Source organism: Erinaceus europaeus, chromosome 13 (assembly GCF_950295315.1).
Source record: "Erinaceus europaeus chromosome 13, mEriEur2.1, whole genome shotgun sequence".
Taxonomy (NCBI): domain Eukaryota; kingdom Metazoa; phylum Chordata; class Mammalia; order Eulipotyphla; family Erinaceidae; genus Erinaceus; species Erinaceus europaeus.
Genome location: NC_080174.1, coordinates 90,974,086 through 90,993,454, shown reverse-complemented (window position 1 = coordinate 90,993,454; position 19,369 = coordinate 90,974,086). Strand labels below are relative to the sequence as shown.

Sequence of the window (19,369 nt, the reverse complement as noted above, 5' to 3'; positions counted from 1 at the left end):
GGAGTCCTTTCCTCCCTTCAGCTGTCCCCTTGTTGGTGGAGCAGACTGGAGGTGGTGTCTCCACTGACAGACTGTCGAACTGTTAGCAGTCACTTAATCTCTCCTTAGGCCCCTCTCTCCTCTCTGTCACCAGCCACGCGTGTTTGTACTCACGGGTGATTTACTGGGTTTCTGTGGTCATTCTAGTCCTGTCTTGTTTCGGTCCGGGTGGTCTCCTTTGGTATTCCTAGTTGATCCGGGAGAGGAGAGGAGAGGAGAGAAAGCGATCTGCTGCTCGTAGCTCCGCCTCCGGAAGTCGAATCCACTTTTTTTTTTTAAGTTTATTTTGTCAGAGATGAAAATAGCAGTTTAAGGAGAATTGCTGTTTTTTTTTAAGATTTTATTTATTGATTGATGAGAAAGAAGGCGGAGAGAAAGAAAGAAACAGCCATCACTCTGGTACATGTTCTGCCGGGTTTGAACTCAGAACCTCACTCTTGAGAGTCAAGCCCTTTATCCACTGCACCACCTCCCGGACCACATGGAGAATAGCTGTTTAATGTTTAACTGTTTATTGTAACAGAGAAAAGAATAGCTGGTTTTTGTTTTGTTTTGGTGATCCATTAATAGTTTATATGATAGTTTTTAATTCTTTTCCTCTGAATCTCTGTCTTGTTGAGTCACGTGGGATTCCTGCAGACATCATATGGTTGGGTTGTTGTTTCTGATCCTTTTAATGTGAGATTTTAAGCATGGACATTTACTGATATTATGAACTTAATGTATTATAATGCCATTTTTCAAACATTTCTTATTTGCTCTGATAGATGGCCACTTTTTTTGGTGGTGTTGCTTGTAGTTATAGGAGACATTTTTTAAAAAAATTTTTTATTTTATTTAAGAAAGGAGAAATTAACAAAACCATAGAATTAGAGGGGTACAATTCTGAACAATTCCCATAACCCGATCTCCACATCCTACCCCCTCCACTGATAGCCTTCCCATTCTCTATCTCTCTGGGAGTATGGATCCAGGGTCATTTTTAGAACCTCTCTTAGGGCAGGCCTTGTGAGAGTGTCCTATTTTACTGTTGCTTATTTGATAAGGTTTTTATCCCTCCATCTAGTCTGAATGACAGACTAGCAGGATATACTATCCTTGGTTGGAACCCTTTTTTTGTTGAGAGCGTGATAGATATTTGGCCATTCTCTTCAGGCTTTTAGCATTTATGTGGGGAAGTCTGCTGATAATCTTAGGGTTTTTCTCCTACATGTGATGTTTTTCTTTTTTCTCTCACATCTTTCAGAATCATTTCTTTATTCTTCTTTTCATTGTATCTTTGATGTGTCTTCTGATCTGCATTAATTCTCTTTGTAACTCCCTAGCATTCTTGAATCTTAATGCCCTTTCTGATGCTCAAGGTAGGGTAGTTTTCTTTTATTTCCAAAGGATGCTTTCCTCTCCTTCTATCTTTCTTTCTCTGGTAGGTCAATTATTTGTATGTTACTTCTTTTGAGTTCATTCCATATGTCTGTGTTGTTCAGTGTCCCTTAATCTCTCTCTCCCTCTGTCTGACTAACTCTGTTTTCTGCTTCTATTAATTTGCTTTCCCTTGCCTCAACTTCCTCTTCAGTTCATCTCTTTTTGTTCCTTGCTTAGTTACAGTACTAGCTTGTTCTGATAGCTGGCCTTTTGGCTCAGCTATTTCAGCATTCAGTTTTCTTTTTTTTTTAATATTTTATTTTATTTATTTATTCCCTTTTGTTGCCCTTGTTGTTTTATTGTTGTAGTTATTATTGTCGTCGTTGTTGGATAGGACAGAGAGAAACGGAGAGAGGAGGGGAAGACAGAGAGGAGGAGAGAAAGATAGACACCTGCAGACCTGCTTCACTGCCTGTGAAGCGACTCCCCTGCAGATGGGGAGCCGGGTTTGAACCGAGATCCTTATGCCGGTCTTTGTGCTCTGCACCACCTGCGCTTAACCCACTGTGGTACAGCCCGACTCCCAGCATTCAGTTTTCTAATGACGTCAAGATAGCTTGTATTTTCTTTCAGGGTCTCGTCGGTTATTATTGTATTTCTGATAGCATTGTCTTCAAAACTTTCCTTGCTTCTGTGATTAATGCATCAATTAATGTTTGGAAATTTTTCTCATTTTTAGTTGCTTCTGGCTTATTGGAGTTTTTTTCTGGGCTTCTGTCATGATTCATTGCAGTAGCTGATTTAACTGTTGTAGATTTGACCATTTTTTAAAAAGTGGTGTGGTTTGTTTTCTTCTGTCCAGTCTGTTGTCATTCAGTTTTTGTGTTTTATGAGTCCAAGACACACCAAATCAAGTCCTTTCACAGATGCAATCACAAGCCTCAGAAAATACAATAATATCCACAGAAGCAAGGATTAATGCAGTTCAACTACAACCAGTTAACGAAGCAACACCTCACTCCAGAAACAAAACAAGAAGAAAAACAAATGCAAACCATAAAGACAAAGAAAAAATAAACAATCACAGTAATCAACCATAAATTCTAGAGATAGTGGAAAGAAGAGAAAAGAGAGAAAATACACTCTGAGTCCAACTTCTTTCACAAGATAATTCACAAACATGCAAAAGTGATTACAGAAAAAAACAGCAGCAAAAGGAAAAAGATTTTTCAAATCAGAAAGGAGGAATGAAAAAGAAAGGAGAAAAGGGTGAAAGAAAAGCAAGCTCCTTCCACAATAGAAAATACATCCAATCACCAATCTATGGAAAGAGCAACAACAGCTAATTTTGGTCAACCCAGAGAGAAGGAAAAACAGACAAAAGGAAAATAAACAAACAAACAAACAAAAAAAAACAGTGGTCTGGGAGGTAGTTCAAAGTATTGAATAAAGTGGGTAAAGCATTGGATTCTCAACCATGAGCTCCTGAGTTCAATAAAGTTAATAAAGAAATACAAGGAAAGAAACCTGTAAAAAGAAAAAAAAATCCAGATTAATAAAACCATAACAATCAGTCTGTAGATTAGATTACACTAGTCCAGATGGACTACACAACCCCTCCACTTCCTAAACAAAGCAAAAATACACAATGACAAGAAGCACTTATCAATTATATTCAGTAGGTATGATGGAGACAGAAAAATAGATAAATTAACCCAAGCAAGACCAAAGGACATTAATCTTACAGACCCCAGGAGAGGCAGAAATTGGTCAGGTATTCAGCCACTCAGATTGAGCTCCATCCACTCAGACTGAGCTCCAGCCTCTGTCAAAAAGAAAAACAAACTAACAAAAATGCCAAAACTTTGCTTGTGAAAAGAACCCCCCACCCCTTTCTGGATGCCTCTAGGTAACTTGATAATGAAATTACCATTTCTAGAAAATATTTATTTATTCCCTTATGTTGCCCATGATGTTTTATTGTTGTAGTTATTATTGATGTATTTGTTGAATAGGACAGAGAGAAATGGAGAGGATGGGAAGACAGAGAGGGGGAGAGACAGACACCTGAAGACCTGCTTCACCGGTTGTGAAGTCGATAAAGAAATTATCTTTAGTTATCTATTGTCTGTAGCTGGTTCCCTTACTCCTCTGGTGTGGGGGTTGGTCTTGGGGTGCAGTGGGAAAGAGTCAGACTTACACCCCGTGGTCCAACCCCATGTTTCCTTTGTCCTTTTCAGCCTGTTTGCCAGCCTAAGTGTGGGTTATAGGACTCTTCTTTGGGTCCTTAGAGCTCTCCTACATTCTTCCTTTGCCACTGGCCTGGAAGTCCTACCCTCACCTGAAATTCCCAGGATTAAAGCAGCTTCCTTGCAGAGCTCATGCCAGGTGTGTCTTCAACTGCCTTCTTGGCTCCATCCACCCCACCCCCCTGCCCATGTCACTGTTTTAATACAGATCTTTGAGCAGTATTTTGGTGAGGCTTGAATTAAATAAGAAAAGAAATAGGCGTTTTACAAGATTTTTTTTAACCTCCAGGACTTCCATGTCTAACAGGCTCTGAAGAGAGGCTGTGAGCTGCTCTGCTCTGGCTGCCCCAGGTAAGCAGGGCCCTCTGACAATAACATGGGCTTGGGGAGGGAGGAGGTTGTCTAAATTTTTACATCCTGAGATTGCTGGCATCTGCATTCCTGGAATGCAAGGCCACACAGGGTGGATGGAGAGTCATGGAACCAAAGAGAGCTGTCTCCAGAGAAGATTCTCAATGACCCGGCACTCACTTAACTGTGAAAAAGATTTTTGTGGGGGCAAAGAGAAGACACTGAAGAACACCATCTAAGAGACTATTTTGAACAATATGGGATAATTGAAGTTATTGAAATCATGACTGACTGGGACAGTGGCAAAAGGAGAGGCTTTGCTTTTGTAACCTTTGATGACCATGATTCTGTCGACAAGCCTGTCATTCAGAAATACCGTACTGTGAATGGCCACAACTGTGTGTGGAAACTCTTATCACAGCAAGAGATGGCTAGAGCCTCATCCAGCCAAAGAGGATGAAGTGGGTCTGGAAACTTTGGTGGTGGCTTTGGTGGCAGTGACAACTTTGGCCAAGGAGGAGACTTTAGTGGTCAAGGTGGCTTTGTAGGCAGCTGAGGTGGTGGCCAATGTGGTGGCAGTGGGGATGGCTACAATGAATTTGGCAATGATGGAAGTAATTTTGGAGGTGGCAGAAACTATCTTTTTTTTTTTTTTTGGCAATCACAGTAACCAGTCCTCAAATTTTGGCCCTATGAAAGGTGGAAACTTTGGAGGCCAAAGCTCTGGCCCCTATGATGGTGGTAGCCAGTATTTTGCCAAACCACAAGACCAAGGTGGATATGGTGCCTGCAAGAGCAGCTGTAGCTATGGCAGCAGCAGAAGGTTTTAATCTCCAGGAAACAAAGCTTAGCAGGAGAGCAGAGCCAGAGAGGTGACAGGGAAGCAACAGGTCACAACATATTTGTGAACTCAGCCAAGCACAGTGGTGGCAGGGCCTAGCTGCTACAAAGAAGACTTGTGTTGGACAATACTCTTGTGTATGGGGAAAAAAACTTTGAAGGACTGTATCTGTGACTAACTGTATAACAGGTTATTTTAGTTTCTGTTCTGTGGGAAGTGTAAAGCATTCCAATGAAGGGTTTTAATGTAGTTTTTTTTTTCACCCATGCTGTTGATTGCTAAATGTAATAGTCTGATCATGATGCTGAATACATGTGTCTTAAAAAAAAAAAAAACACTGTGCTACTGAATATAAATAAATATGAACACTGGACACAGAGCTGGCTCACACAGGAGAGCATTTTCCTTACTGCATATGAGATTTCAGGTCTGAGCACCCCACAGGAGCACCACAGGAAGTGTAAGTTCCACTTGGGGTGGAGCACCGTGGTGGAATCCCTCCTCTCTCAACCTCACAGAAACAAAACAATGAAAAAGCCAACACATGTGTCCTGGGATCAGGTAAGGTCCAATTTTCTGGAGATCCCTCCCCTGAAACTTTAAAAAAATGTATTCGTAAAAAAAACATAGGAAAAACAACTCCACACAATTCCTATCCCCAGAACTCTGTATCCTATCCCTTCCCTTGACAACTTCCCTATTCTTTATCCCTCTGAGAGTATGGACTCAGGGTCATTGTGGGATGCAGAAGGTGGAAGGTTTGGCTTCTGGAATTGCTTTGCCGCTGAACATGGGCATTGACAGGTGGCTCCATACTCCCAGCCTGTCTCTCTCTTTCCCTAGTGGGGCAGGGCTCTGGGGAGGTGGGGCTCCAGGACACACTAGTGGGGTCCTCTGCCCAGGGAAACCGGTTGGCATTATGGTAGCATCTGGAACTTGGTGACTGAAAGAAGAGTTGACACATAAAGCCAAAAAAACGGCTGACTAATTATGAACCTAAAGGCTGAAATAGTGTGGGTGAAGATTTGGAGGTTGCCATTTTATAGGTAGTTAGTAGGACTATTTTTGTTATATTCCAAAAGGCCCATGATTATACTATGTTTTTTTTTTTTTTTTTCTGAGCCTGAAATCTGATATGCAGGTGGACCCAAGTTATTGTCTGGGGAGATGATGTCAGGGCTGGAAAAAGGGCTAGAAAGCTGGATCAGGGAAGAGAGTAGCTTCCAAATATGGGAAAGGTGTATAAATATTGTCAACTGTAAACCCCATCAATTTGATCTGGGGCCCATATTCAAAACAATTTTGAAGTGAAGCTATGTGTCTGGGGCATGTTTGGGGTCAGTGAGTTAGCATAGCAGTTATACAACTAAAGTTCATGCTTGAAATTTAGTGTAACATGTTTCAGTCCTCAAAGTCACTATAACTCAGAAGTCAGCATAGTTTTGCTAAGAAAACAAACAAAAACACAGTGCAGGTAAATAGCTCTCCTTATGATTACTCACAGTCCGTTTACTTTGCCCTTGTTGATATATCGATTTCTCGACTGTTCCTGAGTTAGAAATAGAGGCAGAGGGGAGTCTGGCGGTAGCGCAGCAGGTTAAGCGCAGAGGGTTAAGCGCAGATGGCGCTAAGCACAAGGTCCAGCGGAAGGATTCCGGTTCAAGCCCCCGGCTCCCCACCTGCAGGGGAGTCACTTCACAGGTGGTGAAGCAAGTCTGCAGGTGTCTGTCTTTCTCTCCCCCTCTGCCTTCCCCTCCTCTCTCCATTTCTCTCTATCCTACCCAACAACAATGACATCAGTAAAAGCTACAACAATAAACAACAAGGGTAACAAAAGGAATAAATAAATAAGTAAATAAAATAAATTTTAAAAAATAAATAAATAAAAAGAAAAAGAAATAGAGGCAGAGAAGGTGGTGACTAAGATCTGCCATATGATCAGGCTTCTAGAGTTATTGGTGTGAAGTAATATGTTGGAGCCTTTTCTGTGGTGTCTCAGGGAGGGGTGCTTATGCATGGGGGGAGATAAAGGAACTAAGAGAATAAAGCTAAAGTGTTGGTCTTCTTAGAGATTCTGCTTCTAAGACCCCTTCTGTTGCATTGTTGTGGTCTATTTACATAATCATTGTTTTGTTCGCACTGGTTTAATCCTCACTGGTTCGCGGGCTTTTTCCTTCTCTCCACCCCCTATACTAGGTACATCCTCTTTTGACCTGACACTTCTGCCTCAGGAGATATATACGTAGGACAGGATTGTGATTAGAGATAGCGAGCTTGCACTGCATTCCTCATCAATAAACATTGCACTGTATCCCAGCTCAACCATGAGTCCCTGGTTGTCTTTCTCTCACCCGGGAAGCTAGCCCGGCACTAAGGCGTCTGTTCTCTTTGATGTCTACCACACCCAGCACTGCCTAGAGACAGGCTGGGCAGCTGGGTAGGTGGGGAGTCAGCCATGCCAGAGGAGACGGGCAGTAGAGAAGCCCAGCCAGTGGCTTTAGCTCAGTCAAATGTGAAGCAATTTGACTAGTTAATGGGGGCGTTGGTAGGCTGTTAAGAGGAGTGTTGATGGCATCCAAGTTAAAGACAATTTCACTCTAAGGGAGAGGAGCGGAGAGCCAAGCAGTAGTGAGTGAGTTAAGTGCACATGGAGCAAAGAGTGAGGACTGGACTAAAGATCCTGGTTCCAGCCCCTGTCTCCCCACCTGCAGGGGAGTTGCTTCACAAGCAGTGAAGCAGGTCTGCAGGTGTCTGTCTTTCTCTCCCACTCTGTCTTCCCCTCCTCTCTCCACTTCTCTCTGTCCTATCCAACAACTATGACAGCAATAACAACAGCAATAAACAACAAGGGCAACAAAAGGAAAAAATGGCCTCCAGGAGCAATGGATTCCTATTTTAGTCACTGAGACCCAGTAATAACCCTGGAGGCAAATAAAAAAAAAAGAGAGAGAGAATGAGAGAGAAAAGAATGGAGCTGTGATCTGAGGAGGGAAGTCTTTGATAGCTTGTAGGGGAGCAAAAATCATGGTTGTAGACAGTGAACCTTTGTTTTCATAACTAGGCCCCTATTGCCAGAACTTGTTTGGTCAACAACTGAACTCATCTCGACTGAGAAATTTTTAGGGGGTGAGGAGTGGGGACCATGAAGCCAAAGGAGTTAGAGAGAAAAAGCTTCATTCAGGGAAGCAATATGAGTGCTTCACTCAATTCAGGGCTTTGATATGAAAGGAAAATGAAAGATGAGACTGAACAGTAAGAGCAGGCTTAGATGTCATCAAGTCAGTGACAATAAGAGTGGCCTTCTAATTATTTAAGATTAGAAAAAATTATGGTGTGGGAGGTAGTGCAGTGTATAAAAATTGGGCCATAAAAACATGAGGTTCGGGGCCAGGTGGTGGTGTACCTGGTTGAGCACACATGTCACATTGCACAAGCACCCAGGTTTCAGCCCCAGCCCCCATCTGCAGAGGGAAAGCTTTGCAAGTGGTGAAGCAGGGCTACAGGTGTCTCTGTCTCTCTCCCTCTCTATCACCCCCTTCCCTCTCAATTTCTACCTGTCTCTATCCAATAAATAAGTAAAGAAATAAAGATATTTTTTTTAAAACGAGGTGCTAGGGAGTTGGGCAGTAGCGCAGCAGGTTAAGTGCATATGTTGCAAAACACAAGGACTGGTGTAAGGATCCTGGTTTGAGCCCCCGGCTCCCCAACTGCAGGGTAGTCGCTTCACAGGCATTGAAGCAGGTCTGCAGGTGTCTATCTTTCTCTCCTCCTCTCTGTTTTCCCCTCCTCTCTCCATTTATCTCTGTCCTATCCAACAATGATGACATCAATAACTACAACAATGAAACTACAAGGGCAACAAAAAGGGAATAAATAAATATTTTTTAAAAAAACAAAGCACATGAGGTTATGAAATCAGTCCATGGTACAGAGTCTTTTATGTTGGTGCTATAGAACCAGACTGTAAATAATTAATCCTCCCAATAAATTAAGATTTAAAAAAAAAAAACAGTAGCTGTCAACTGCCGGCAGAGAGATGGAAGAGAGAAATGTCCTTCTTGACCAGAGGTGGGATCCTCACCAGATGGTCGAGGTCTCTACGGGGAAGAGGGACTTTAGTCCTGTGCAATGACAGAGCTTGTGAAGCGACTCCCTTGCAGGTGGGGAGCTTGGGGCTCAAATCAGGATCCCTATGTCAGTCCTTGGGCTTGACCTCTTTGCGCTTAACCTGCTGTGCTACTGCCTGAGTCCCAAGAATAGTTTTTCTAATGCCAGTGATTTTATATATGCAAAAACCGTTATCGATTTGAATATATCTAATCATTGTTGATATCAGTTAAGTTCTCAGTACCAAGTGAATTTTTTCATGTATTAGAATTTAAGACAAAGAATCGAAGTACTTACTCGTATTCCTTACATTCATAGAATATTCAGAGGTTTGGGTTCACTTGTATATCATGGAACTGTGATCCATACAATTATTTAGATATATTTACTTATATATTAACAGTAGATAGAGAGCTAGAGAGACAATAAAACAGAACATAACTCTAGCCCATGACTAGATGGTCCTGGTCCCCACCTTCAGGGGGAAAGCTTCATGAGTGATGAAGCAGGGCTCCAGGTGTCTCTCAGCCTCTATCTCCCCCTCTCAATTTCTTTCTCTACTCAATAATAAGTAAAAGATTCTTTTAAAGATATATTTTTATTTATTTTTATTATCAGAAAGGGATAGAAAGAAATTGAGAGGGAAGGAGGAGATACAGAGGAAGAGAGACAGAGAGACACCTGCAGCCCTGCTTCACCACTCGTGAAGTTTTTCCCTTACAGGCAGGAACCAGGGGCTTGAATCTGGGTCCTTGCACACTGTAATGTGAGTGCTTAGTCAGGTGTGCCACAGCCTGGCCCTTTAAATAAAAATTCTAAGAAAAAATAGAAATAGAATATTTTTGTTTGGGGTAGATAGCATGATGATTATGTAAAGAGACTCTCATGCCCGAGGCTCCAAAGTTCTAGATTCCTCCACACCACCATAAGCCAGAGCTGAGCATTGCTCTGGTAAAAAAAAAAAAAAAAATTTAATTAAAAAAAATAATAATAATAAATTAGTGGTACCGGAGGTGGCGCAGTGATAAAGCTTTGGACTCACAAGCATGAGGTCCTGAGTTCGATCCCCAGCAGCACATGTGCTAGAGTGGTGTCTGGTTCTTTCTCTCTCCTCCTACCTTTCTCATTAGTAAATAAATAAAATCTTTAAAAAATAGGCAGTTGGGCGGTAGAGCAGCGGGTTAAGTGCAGGTGGCGCTAAGCACAAGAACCAGCGGAAGGATCCTGGTTTGAGCCCCCAGCTTCCCACCTGCAGGGGAGTCACTTCACAGGCAGTGAAGCAGGTCTTCAGGTGTCTATCTTTCTCTCCCCCTCTCTGTCTTCCCCTCCTCTCTCCATTTCTCTCTGTCCTATCCAACAACAATGACATCAATAATAACTACAACAATAAAACAACAAGGGCAACAAAAGGAATAAATAAATAAATTAATTAATTAAAAAATCTTTAAAAAATAATAAATAACTTAAATAATAATAATAACTAGATGATCTAATGAAGAAAAAGCTTATGAAAAACATGTAAGTTCTATTGAAGAGTATAAATGGGATCTTTAAATAAACTACTATAGGGAGTCAGACGGTAGCCAGTAGCCAAGCACAAGGACTGGCAGAAGGATCCCGGTTCGAGCCCCAGCTCCCCACCTATAGGGGAGTCACTTCACAAGTGGTAAAGCAGGTCTACAGGTGTCTATCTTTCTCTCCCCCTTTTTGTCTCCCCCTTCTCTCTCCAGTTCTCTCTGTCCTATCCAACAACAAGAGCATCAATAACAACAATAATAATAACTACAACAATAAAACAACAAGGGCAACAAAAGGGAATAAATAAATATTTTAAAAAGAAAAAATATATTTAAAAAACAAAGTAGTATGAAGGAACTTAATCTAGAATAGCTGTCTTCAAATAGCGGTGACTATAGTGTTTTTATGTTAAATCAACCAAAAAGATTATATTATGGAACTTTACTTTTGATATAGTTTTAAAATGCATCTACTTATTTTGATTTTTATTGTATTTATTTATTTATTTGTTTATTGGATACAGACAGCTAGAAATTGAGAGTAAAGAGGGAGATAGAGAGGGAGAGAGACAAAGAGACACCTACAACCCTGCTTCACCACAGTCCCCTGCAGGTAGGGGCTGGGGGATCAAACCCAGGTCCTTGCATAGTGTAATATGTGCATTCAATAAGCAGCCCTCTGGCCTCTATTTCTTTCTTTTATTTATCCCGGGCTAGCAACGTGCACTCAAGAGAGAGATGACCCAGGAATTAAGCTTGTGGCCATGAGGCAATTCAATTCTTTATTGATCAGAGAGCCAAGACTTTTAAGAGTCAGAGCTGGAAGTGGCAAGTTGGAAATGGAAATGGCTTGACATTGTTTGGAACGGGCAGAGAAAGGCAAAAGGGGCTGGGACAGGTATGAATTTCTTAGCAACTGTTTTGAGGGTTTTAACTGGTAGGATTAATAATACCCTGCAGGCAGGGAGGGTCTTGAGTGTGGAAAGAAGATAGATCAAAGGAATGGAATGGATGGGGATCTTTCAGGCAAAACCATAATTATGTAGATAATAACGGAGCAGGCCATAGTATCAATGCAGGGTGCTTTGTGAGGCAGGGAGTCTGATAAGACAAGGCAAACCTTGGGGGGAGGGGTGTCCGTCCTTGCTTGAGCTCTCTGTAGAGAGAGAGAAACTGCGAAGCTCAACCACATCCTCACAATTTCCCGACATATTTATTTATTTTGCATTTTGTTGTCCTTGTTGTTTAACATTGTTGTGGCTATTGATGTCTTCGTTGTTGGGTAGGACAGAGAGAAATGGAGAGAGGAGGGTGTTGTTAAAATTTGGCGGCTCTTGCTGGGCTGGACTTGCTTCACGGGCGGGTAACAGAGACGCGAAGACAACGGCTGGGCAGGGCAGCTGTATTTCTTTATTCAGGAACAATGATTCATAAACTAAGACAAACTAATCACCAAACAGAACTCTGCTGTCTCTGCGGCGGCGCAAGCACTCTCACAAACTCTGTAACTCTGGAACCCTGGAACTCTGCCACTCTTCAACTCTTTCACCCTGGAATTCTCTAACTCAGGCGGGGTTCCTAGGGGCGGGACCAAGCGGGCCCGCGAAACTAACTGGACTGATCCAATTCTCTTGGTGGGGGAGAACTACCCAATGTAAAGCATACAACAGGAGGGGAAGACAGAGAAGGAGAGAGAAAGACAGATACCTACAGACCTGCTTCATGGCCTGTGAAGTGACTCCCCTGCAGGTGGGGAGCCAGGGGCTCGAACTGGGATCTTTATGCTGGTTCTTGAGCTTTGCACCACGTGCACTTAACTCCCTGCACCACTGCCCAACTCCCTATTTATTTCTTTTTCACCACTATCATCATCAATGGTTGATGTCCCCATCACTACGCCCATAGATAACAACTACAGCTCTCCCATTCTTAAATATAGGTTCACTTTTTTTTTCCCATTTGTATTCTCAATTTTCTCTATTCCACGTATGAGTGAAACCATTCTGGAGTTGTTCTTCACCTTATTTGCTTCACTAAGTATAATCTCCAGTTCTATCCACTTTATCCCAGTAAACACAATATCATGTTTTATTGCTGAATAATACTCTATTGAGTATGTGTCCCATTACATTTTTATCCAGTCATCTGTCAAAGGGCATTTTGTTTGTTTCCAGGTATTTGATATTGTGACTATGACCACTATGACCATGGGGTTATGCATATCCCATTGAATCAGTGCTGTTCTATCTTTGGGGTCTATGCCTAGTAGTAGAATTTCTGGATAATATGACATTTCCATCTGTATTTGTTTGAGGATTCAACATAAGGATTCACCATAATGGCTGGCAGTACTTATATATATATATTTTTTAAAAAAATATTTTATTTATTTATTAATGAGAAAGATGGGAGGAGACAGAGAAAGAACCAGACATCACTCTGGAACATGTGCTGCTGGGGATTGAACTCAGTACCTTATGCTTGAGAGTCTGATGCTTTATCCACTGTGCCACCTCCCGGACCACAGTACTTGTGTTTTTAGTTTTATTTTATTTTAACCAGAGCACTGTTCAGCTCTGGTTTATGGTGGTGGTGGGGATTGAATCTGGGGCTTTGGAGCCTCAGAAATGAGAGTCTCTTTCCATAACAATTGTGCTATCTACCCTCTGCCCTATCTTTTTAATATGATTTCAACTTTTGAGTATGCTTCTCAATACTGTGGTAGACTCTTGGAGAGAAATGTGTGACAAGAAGGACAATAGAGTGGCTAGCTCCATAGGTTTTAGCACCACGTGTTACAAATATGAGACACTAAGTGGTGCAAGTAGAGTCAGGAATGTAGACAAAGGAAAGTTTAGTAGTAGCCAGGGGGGAGCTTCAGAAGTCCAGATAAAGTAGCCAGGAGAGCTTAGGAGGCCCATCCAGGATTGAAGAAGACCCAACCTGGGGAGGGGGAGCTGAGAAGCCCAAGGTGACAGGGCCTTATATAGTGTACTGGCAGGGTAGGTGATGGCGCTCCTGGTTAACTACACACACTGCACTGCACAGGACATAGGTTCAAGCCCCTTGTCCCCACATTCAGGGAGAAAGCTTCCCTAGTGGTGAAGCAGTGTTGCGGGTGTCTTTCTGCCTCTTTCCCTCTCAAGCTTCCCCTCCTCTCACTTTCTCTGTCTCTATCCAATAATAAACTCAAATATATATATATAGTATGTTGGCTATTTCTGGCATGGGAACAGGATTTATGACCCATTTAGAGATGTCTTTGATTGGATTTGTTCAGTGTAGACAAGAGTAAACCTTCTTGTGAGGGTGAGGGGTCTGCTTATTCTCAGAATGTCCCCTTCAGTCTGTTTCAGCAAGATAAGTTATTTCTGTGAAAGTAGGTGGTCAGGCCTCAGCATATTTCCTTCCAGGAGGATAGAGCTTTTGTGATGGGTACAGTGCACAGATCCTGAATGGTGTCTCCACTGCACTTTAAAATTTTTTTTCCTTTATTGGAGGATTAATGTTTTACACTCAACAGTAAATACAAAAGTTTGTACATGATCACATTTCTCAGTTTTCCACATAACAATACAACCCCTACTAGGTCCTCTGTCAACCTTTTCCAGGATCTGTATTCTACCCCCCACCCACCCCACAGTCTTTCACTCTGGTGCAAACTGCAGACTTTTTCGACAGGGAGGAGATATATATATATGCAGAGAGAGAGAGAGAGAGAGAAAGAAAGGAAGGAAGGAAGGAAGGAAAGAACATCATTTACATAGTTTCAACTGCTTGAGAAGCTCTCCCCCCTGCAGGAAGAGGGCCTGGCTTGAATGCTGAGTCCTTGTTGCATGTTAATGTGCTAAGAAATGTTCCCCACTGCACGTTTTCTAAGTGTCGAACTTTGATGTGTGCTATTTTTTGTAGTATGGATGAGCTCATGACTGCCCAAATGTTTGTTACTCTTTAGCTGAATTGTCCCCTAAATTTCATCCTTCCCTCACATTTTTGTAAACTGAAAGTAGGAAACAGCTTGTATATTTGTTTGTTTGTAACCAGAACAGTGGTCAGCTCTGGCTTATAGTGTTGTTGGGGGGTTGAACCTGGGACTTCAGACCTAAGGCATGAGAGTCTGTTTTCATGACCATTATATTATCTATCCTCATACAGTTGTACATTCTTTATAAAATAAATTTTGGGGACTGGGTGGTGGCACACTTGGTTGAGTGTACATGTTACAGTGTGCAAGTACATAGGTTCAAGCCTCCAGACCCCACCTGCAGGGGAAAAGCTTCACAAATGGTGAAGTAGTGTTGCAGGTGTCTCTGTCTCTACTCTCTCTATTACCTCCTTCCCTCTCAATTTCTGACTGTCTCTATCCAATAAATAAATAAATAATAATAAGATAAAATAAAATTTGCATTAGTGGTTTAATAATGGCTTACAAGATCACACAATTGTTGGAGAATCCCTAATTATAATGCTTGTTATTTCTCTGGTGAACTATTTTTTTTTAATAACTTACAGCTATGCATTATAGCAAACATGTCAAATTCTTTTTATTCTCTGTTGTGCTGTATGCAGCTTCAAAGAGATGTTTTGACAACATCAGGGTAAACACAGATAGTCATCAACAGGCCTTCAGGCTAACGTGAAGCTAACATAGACACCTGCAGACCTGCTTCATCGCTTGTGAAGTGACCCCATGTAGGTGGGCAGCTGGGGCTCGATCTGGGATCCTTACGCTGGTCCTTGTGCTTTGTACCACATGAGCTTCACCTGCACTGCTACTGCCTGACTCCCAATCTTAGCATCCCCCTCTCCCATTTTACTGGATAGGACAGAGAGAAATGGAGAGGGGAGGGAGAGAAAGAGATACCTGCAGAGCGTGTGAAGCTCTCCCTCCCTTTCAGGTGGGGAGCAGGGGGTTGAACCTGGGCCGTCTCATATGGTAACAGGTCCACATTATGGTTCTGCCCCCACCCAGCCCTTCATTGTTTCTCCGTGCCTACCTGTGAGTGAGATCACTCGGTAGAATCAATTCTTCTCCGTCTGGCTTGCTTCCCTTAGTGTGATTCCGTGCACATGAGGACGTCTGTGCTTAACCGAGTGTGTCACCACCTAGCCCCTAGTCTTACAGCCTCCTGAACCACTACTAATAACACACTGAAAAAATGGATGAAAGGGTGGAGAGTAGATAGCATAATGGCTATGCAAAGGGACTCTCACTGAGGCTCCAAAGTTCCAGGTTCAACCCCCCCACACCACTGTAAGCACAACCATTAGCCAGAGCTGAACAGTGCTCGGCTAAAAAAGAAAAGAAAAAAAAATGAACAAAAAAGCAGCAAAACCAAAAGCCTCCTGCAAATTGATGAAATTACCACTAGACGGCAAGCTGGAACCATCAATGGACTGAACTCCAAGGATGTAATCCAGGTCCTGAGGTTTCTGATATAATTTCCCGTTTTGTTTTAGTCTCTCTCCTGAAATGTTTTTCAATTTTATTAGTGACTTAATATTAATTTACAAAATAATAAGATAAAAGGGGTATAACTCCACATTGTTCCCTGAGTTCTGTGTCCCCACTCCCTCCATTGGAACCGACAGCAGTTCTCACAAGCTTGCATATATGGATTATTTCTACAACCGTCTATATTTGTCCTTTTTTTTTTTCTCATGGCCACATCTTCTCTTCCATTCTACAGGAAATCTTATTTTTTCTTTCTTTCTTTCATTTTTTTCCCCTCCAGAGCACTGGTCACCTGCCTTATGGTGGGACCAGGGATTGAACTTGGGACCTCTGGTGCCTCAGGCATGAAGGTCTTTTCCATAACCATTATGCTGTCTTCCCCAGCCCTTCTCTTCCTCTCCAAGCCACTCCTACACCTATTACTATATCCAAATGCTTTTCTTCCTTGCTGGGCTAGCTTCGAGGGCAGGAGAGAGATGACCAGGAACTCAAGGCTGAGCTGAGAACGCAGTTCAATCTTTATTGATGAGCAGGATGCAGTGCAATCAGTCAATCTCCATTCATTAGAAAATCCTGTCCTTTATATCTCCTGAGGCAAAAGTGTCAGGAAGAGGAAATATGTAGGATAGAGGGTGGGGAGAAGGAAAAAAAAAGCAAGAACTAGTGGGGATTAAACCAATGGGGATTAAGCCAGTGCATATCTCAAACAAAGCAATGATTATGTAAATAGACCACAGCGTTAAGCAATGCAAGTGAACCTAACGTGATGATCAAAACAGAAGGGGTCTTAGAAGCAGAATTAGAAGCAGACCTGTTGGTATGCTTCTAATTCTGCTTCTAAAACCCCTTCTGTTTCATTGGTTTAATCCCCCCTGCTGTATTCTATTTACATAAACCACTGTTAACTAAGCATCACCCTACCTCCAGGGCATTGGTTTAATCCCCACTGGTCCATGATGTCTTTTTGTTCTGCCCCCTCTCCTAGTACACCCTGATTTCCACCAGTAATTTTTCACCCCACCCTCTCTACGTCACATCCTGTTTCCACCCTACTTAGTGAGTATATATAAGGACAGGATTGTGATTAGAGAGACTTTTAGATTGTGCTTTGTTCCACATGAATAAAGATGTGTTCCCAGCTCAGCCATGAGTCCCTGGTCATCTGTCTCCCACCCGTGAAGCCAGCCCAACAGAGACCAACACTTCCTTTTCTCTCTCTGGGTCCTGATGGAATCCAGAGCCCTCTGGTTATCTTCCCTCTATCATGGATCTCTGGGAGAATGGACCAAAATTCGAATGTGGGATCAATAACGTCTCTCTCTCTCTCTTTTAAAGGCCAGGCTCTAGGATACAAAACAGGTCAAACATGTCCTGAGCAGTGCAAGACTGTTAAATTTCATCAGAAACAGGATGTGGAGCCAGGTGGTGGCACACCTTATTAAGCACTCATATTATAGCACTCAAGGACCCGTGTTCAAAACCCTGCTCCCCACCTTCAGGGGGAAACCTTCATGAATGTTGAATCAGGGCGTCAGGTGTCTCTTTGTCTAACTCCCTCTCTATCTTCTCTTCCCATCCCAATTTCTCTATCAAAAAAACAAATAAGTAAAAATATTTAAAAAACAAAAGGCTAATATGAGCCCTAGTCAGGTGGATGGGGTTTACATTGAATGGTATTTATATACTTTTCCTATACTTGAGAGTTACTCTCTACCCTGATCCAGCTTTCTAGTCCAATTCTCAACTCTGACACCATCTTTCCAGACTGTTTTTAGTCCACCAGCATGTTAGCTGTCAGGCTCAGGTAAAAATTACTAAAGTTATGGGCCCCTCACAACATACCTAAAATAGACTTCCTAGATTCTTCCCACATGGAGATCCCTAATTTCATCTGCTCTATTTCTACTTTTGAATCCTGTTTATTAAACAAATTGTCCTGCTTTATATCTTACACCTTTCAGTCACCAAGTTGCAGATGCTAGCATGATGCCATCCTGACTTTCCTGGGCAGACGACCCCACCAATATGTCCTGGAACCTCTCCTCCCCAGAGCTCTGCCCCACTAGGGAAAGATGAAAAAAGGTTGGGGGTGTGGATTCACCTGCCAACATCCGTGTGCAGTGGAGAACCAATTACAGGAGGCAAACTTTCCATGTACCCCATAATGATCTTGGGTCCATACTCCCAGAGGCATAAATAATAGGGAAGCTTCCAATGGAGAACTATGGTGGTGGGAACTGTGTGTACACATAACAGTGCACAGAGACCTGGGTTCAGGCCCCGCTTCTTCCCACCTACAGGGGGAAAGCTTCAGGAATGGTGAAGCAGGAGTGCAAGTATCTCTCTGTCCCTTTCCCTCTTTCTTTTTCTCTCCCATTTCTCAGTTTTCCACAGAGCAATTCAACCTCTTCTACTTTCTCCTCTTCCACCATATTCCAGGGCCTGAACACTCCCACCACCCCTAGATTCTTTTACTTTGGTGCAATATATCTAGACTGCAAATAATTAACCCTCCCAATAAATTAAGAACAAAAACACTGTTACTATCAACTTCTGACAGAGAGATGGAAGAGAGAAACGTCCTTCTTGACTAGAGGTGGGATCCTCACCAGATAGTTGAGGTCCCTCCTGGGAAGAGGGGCTTCAGTCCTGTGCAAGGACAGAGCCAAGTTCCTGCCCCAGATCCTGTCCTGGTCATCTGCCTGGGATCCCCTCTCATTCCACAGCCACTCACCAGAAGAGCTCCCATCCTCAAGTTCCTCCAAAGATTCATTAGTCAGAGGTGGAGAGGTCTGTGTGTCCTTCCTTGACACACACACAGACACAGACGCACACACACACACACACACACACACACACACACACACACACACACAAAGAGACTGTATCCTAGAGCTTCAAGGTTGGTCTTATGGAGGGACATGTTCACCTCATTGAATAAGATAATCCTGAAGCATGTGGGGGCTGGGTAGTGGAGCACCTGCTTGAACGCACACACTACAGTGCACAAGGACCAGGGTTTGAACCCCCGATGCCCACCTGCAGAAGGGAAGCTTCATGAGTGGTGAAGCTGTGCTACAGGTCTCTCTCTCTCTCTCTCTCTTCCTCTCTCTTTTCCCACCCTCTCAATTTCTGGTTGCCTCTATCCAATAAATAAAGATGATTGCACATAAAAAAATAATCCTGAAGTATGTGGACCAATTTAGGAGAACTTGAAGAAGTCACATGCCCTTTCTGGGCTTCAACTGTCCTTGTGTGGAAGTAGGTAGTGGACCTGAATATCTCCCAGATTCTGATGGCATATTCCTGGGCCATCTACTGCACACACAATGCTCCAAGTGTCAAAGAGGTGGGAACAGCTCAAGGTGTGGATACTGGACTTTGGGACATAATCCCCATAAGGCTGTCATCAGACTGGGCGTATAGTAAGACTCACGCAAACCCACAA

At 42.7% G+C, this 19,369-nt stretch overlaps 1 protein-coding gene and 1 pseudogene across 4 annotated transcripts in view; one reads left to right on the top strand and one right to left on the bottom strand.

Moving 5' to 3' along the window:
• Positions 1 to 19,369, bottom strand: part of LOC107523550 (zinc finger protein 709-like) — a 596,771-nt gene that overhangs the window by 85,849 nt on the left and 491,553 nt on the right. The window lies entirely within an intron of this gene.
• Positions 3,741 to 5,539, top strand: LOC132532447 (heterogeneous nuclear ribonucleoprotein A1-like; annotated as a pseudogene). The gene has a single exon (XR_009544403.1). The product of XR_009544403.1 is annotated as a heterogeneous nuclear ribonucleoprotein A1-like (transcript).